General features: G+C 44.1%; 1 pseudogene; it reads left to right on the forward strand.

Annotated features, from left to right (window-relative positions):
- Positions 1-595: 595 nt before the first annotated feature.
- Positions 596-4163, forward strand: LOC102981781 (sprouty-related, EVH1 domain-containing protein 2-like; annotated as a pseudogene).
- Positions 4164-4639: the final 476 nt, after the last annotated feature.

Raw genomic sequence — 4639 nt, forward strand, 5'->3', positions numbered from 1 at the left:
TCTGACTCACTTTGTTATACAGCAGCAACTAACACAGCAATGTAAAGCAATTATACTCCAATAAAGATGTTTAAAAAAAAAGAAAAGAAAAGGGAAGCTCCTCCTCTTGACGATGGTAAGAATCCAATATGGAGTAAATCGGTGGAGTGGAGAGATGTAGCTCAGTGGGGTACCCTGCATCACCTCGCAGGCACAGCTCCCCCAAAACCGTGATTGGTCTGGCCTGGGTGGGGGAGAGGGACAACCCAGGACTGAGCCCCCTCCGGCAGCTGGCCCTCTCCTCTTCTCTCAGCACTCCCCGGCTCTCAGCGGCACACTTGTTTTTCCACCCAAATCGCTCCCTTCTCCCCTCTACCTGCTCCCAAGTCCCCAGAGCCCCTGCCAGCCTCCACCCCCTGGCCCCAGGGAGCTCAGTCCCCGCCCCCGCCACCTTGCCTATGCACCCCTGCCCAGGCACTTCAGTAGCCTTGCTCTAGCCACCCCACCCCCCAATCAAATCAGGCGATCTCCAAGATGTGAATAAGGGGGAGGGGGAGCGGACAGGAAAATGAAGGCTGCCCACCGCCACAGGACAGGTATGTAGGTGAACAGGAAAATGACCAAAGAAACACACGCGGGTGAGGACAGCTATATTGTGCGCATCAAGGCTGTGGTTATGACCTCAGATGACTCCAGCGGGGGGTGGGGGTGGTTCCCACAGGAAGGAAGGTGGGATTGGTAAGGTCACGCACCCAGATGACAAATCGGCTTTCTCATCCATGGTGAACGACAGAAAGACAAACTGGTGATATTGGAATGCTATTTAAGAAAGGAATTGGTCTACACCAAAGCCAACCCAACCTTTCATCAGTGGAAGGTCAACAATAGTAAGTTTTGACTTACTGTCCGAAGCCTTGAGTGAGGAAAGCAATCGAAGACCTTATAGAAACCTCACCATCATCTTCCACCATCCGTAGCGAAGATGAGCTTTGCGATGATGTTTTTACAACAGCTACAGACAGTTCTTCTATCAATAATTCGTCTCAGAAGAAGGAACAACTTATTTGGACAATCTCCTCCCTCACATCCTGTGAGCACCAGAGGATTTATACCCTGGGTCACCTCCACGACCCATACCCCACAGACCATTATCACCTGGAACAGCTGATGGCAAGGCCCTACTGCCAGGTGAGCTTCCTGGACGACTAAGGAGATCGTGCACATCAACCCAGGGAGAAGACCTGGATGATGCACACTACGAGGATTACCGGCGCCGGCAAGGGACAAATACCTGAACCCCTTGGAAGACGCGGGCTCGTACCTGCTCTTCGTCAAGGACAAGGTCCTTAAGTACAACTACAATTACCCCCATGAGGACTCCTCAGACTTTGGCATCAGCGCGGGGCCAGCGTGATCAAGACACAGCCATTCTGGGGCAAGTCCTGGTGGTGGAAGGAGGACCAGGAGCGCTCCGAGTGGGCGGTGCGCGTACTGTCAGGACGCTTTCAACCATGAGGAAAACCGGAGGGGCCACTGTCAGGACGCGCCTGACTCCGTGAGAACTTTGCTTCAAGCGGTGAGCTGTATGTGGTGAGGACAGCATGCTCTATCGCTGTATGTGGGACCCGAGGGAGACTATACAGACCTGTGCCTGTGCGATACTAGCTACGAGTTTTGCCTCCCGTGGATGGCTCTTACTGACTTGTGTTTCTTGGTCCCCTGTTCTTGCTTTTACCTACCCCTTCGGGCCTGCTACCGCTGCGGAGTGATGTGCAGGTGCTGTGGAGGGAAGCACAAAGCGGAGAGAGAGGGAGGTGGGGGAGGGGGGAGAGGGAGGGAGAGAGAATATGACCTCGTTTTTATAAAAAATAATCATCGTATTTGTGTGCATAAATACACACACATGAAGAAGGTGTGAAAAGCTGCACAAATTGGTACCCTCAATGTTACAAGGGGAGGGGAGGGGGATATGAAACGGGAGATTTTTAACTTTATCTTCTTGCATTTTTTATTTCACTTGTTACAGTGAGAACATACTGTATTTGTAACTTAAAAGAAATTTTCAATAAATATATTTTCGAGGGAAATTTTTTCCCTCAAACCTAATTTTGCTCTTGTTCTCTGCTTGGGTGAACTGGTACCATCATTCACTTCCAAGACAAGAGACCTGCAAGTAATTCTAGATCTTTCCTTTTCTGTAATCTTCCACACTTCCACTTAATTAGTCACCAAATCCAGATTTTAGTTCATAAATATCCTTACCTTCCTCTAATTAATAAATCCTGTCTATTCTAGTTCCTAAATCTCTTTTAAAGCCCTTCCCCTCTTTACCATCCCTGCCAATAAGGCTTTTTTTAGTTCAGAACTTCATCATCTCTCGGTATTTCAATAGCCTTTAAAATAATCCCCTGTTTGACTCCTCCATCCACTCTCTCTCATATAACGCTCTCAGAATTATCTTTCTAAACAGTTATAGTGTACCACTGTTGGGAGACAAATGAATACATTTTTATTTTAATAGGCATACTTTTATTTTAATATTCATAAGAAAATATATTAAACTCATGATTTCAAAGATATTATTGCCTAGATTTAAGAAATTAAAATGGTGAAGGTAGAATATGAATAAATGAAGTTGGAAAATATTGGTCTATAAGGATAAAGTCCACACTCCATGAATCTTTATGATCTAGTCCCATCCTACCTTTCCAACTTTGTCATCATAAATGTACCATTTCAATTAGGGAAAACTTTCTGATGGCCCCCAAACATGCCATGTTCTTTCATTCCTCTCTGCCCTTCCTCATGCTTTTCTCACTCATTCTCCTTAGTAAACTCTTCCTTTTCCTTCAATATTCAGGTCAAATATTTCTTCTGTGAGGATCTTTTTTTTTTGGATGTGAATGTTTATAGCAGCTTTATTCATAATTACTAGTAGCAACCAAGATGTTCCCCAGTAAGTGACTAAATAAACAAACTGTGGTACATCCAAATAATAGGATACTATTGAGGGATAAAAGGGAATGGACTATCAACCCATGCAAAAACATGGATGAATCATAAATATATATTTCTAGGTGAAAGAAGCCAGTCTGAAAAGACTACATACCATATAATTCCATTTATATGACGTTCTAGAAGAGGCAAAACTATAGTGACAGTAAAAACATCACTGGTTTACAGGAATTTGGAGAAGAGGAGGGTTTAGTAGGTGAAGCACAGGGGAGTATTTCTGGACAGTGAAACTATTCTCTATGATACTGTAATGGTGGATGCTTTACACGTTTTTCAAAAGCCATAGAACTTTATAGCAGAAAGAGTAAAACTTAATATATGTAACTAAAACAAAAAATCATTTAGGAGATCAAGAGATACAAGGTCAGAATGCAGAATATGAAAAAAGAATGTGTGTTACAAATGTATGAAAGAACCTTCCTGAAGTGGGTGGGGGCAAAGGTGCAAACCTAAGTAACTTTGTAAATGAGTTGTGTCTAAGAATATAGGCAAAAGGGACTGTACATAAGCACTCTATTCTGGTTGATAAAGTTGTTTCCCCTGAGGGTACAGGCTAGCAATTCTGAAACCACTATACATGTATACTGGAATTGAACAATTAAGTACCTGATGGTGGATTATAGGAGCCAGTTTTCTTGCTCTTGGAGTGGGAGGGTACAGATAAGCAAAGGGAAGAAGCTAAAATGATCCACAGGGTAATAGATATGAATTGGAGACATTAGTATGAACTCATGTTTAGCTTAATACAGATACATGTATAAATATTTATATATATGTTGTTAAATTAATTAAATAAGGAGGCCATTAGACTGATGTGGCTCTAATGCCATGGTGGCCTATGTAAGCAGGCCAGAATCTAAGCCTATAAATGCCTCAAGGTTTCAAAATCACAGCGATAAGGACAACCAATCACACACAGCCAACTAGACTTTAAGTAATAGCCAATCAATAATTTCCTTACTTTGCTTCGGCCTTTTCTCCACAAAAGTCTCTCCCCCCACCTCCTATAGTTAGAGCGACCCCAACCACCTCCAGTTTGGCACTGCCCAATTCAAATTGGTTTTTACTCAAACTCCCCCAAATTTTAATATGCCTCAGCTTACCTTCCAACGGCTCTGGTGTCCGTAGAGGGAAATGAAGGAGACCCTGATGGTCCTCAGGAGCAATGAGCAAACAGGTGAAGGCACCCGCTGAGCTCCTTGAGCCGCCCCGCTCCCGCTGCCTCTGGAGGTGGTGGGCAAGCCACTACCCCTTCCCAGCTCTGCAGCCTTTGCATTATGAGCTTGCAGACTCCACCTGAGTTTCTTTTTTCCGGATTGGCTCCGGAAACCAGCAGGAGTCAACTGGGTCGACCCAAAATCAGACTGGCTGAGGATTTTTTTACTGACAGCGCTCCCCATAGCACCTCTATTCTAGTACTTGCACTTTATAATATGGCAATTATTTGTTCATATTTGTGTGTTCCCCACCAAATTATGAACTCTTCCTGGACAGGGACTAAATCTTACCCAAATCCTTATCTCAAAGTCTCACCAAATACCTGACCTAAGTAAGTACTCATAAAATTTAAGTTGAATGAAAAAATTGAAGTCTGGAACCTGGAGCCAAGGAGAACATTCCCTAATTCCAAATCTGCTTTGCATGT

Source organism: Physeter macrocephalus, chromosome 21 (genome assembly GCF_002837175.3).
Source record: "Physeter macrocephalus isolate SW-GA chromosome 21, ASM283717v5, whole genome shotgun sequence".
Taxonomy (NCBI): Eukaryota; Metazoa; Chordata; class Mammalia; order Artiodactyla; family Physeteridae; genus Physeter; species Physeter macrocephalus.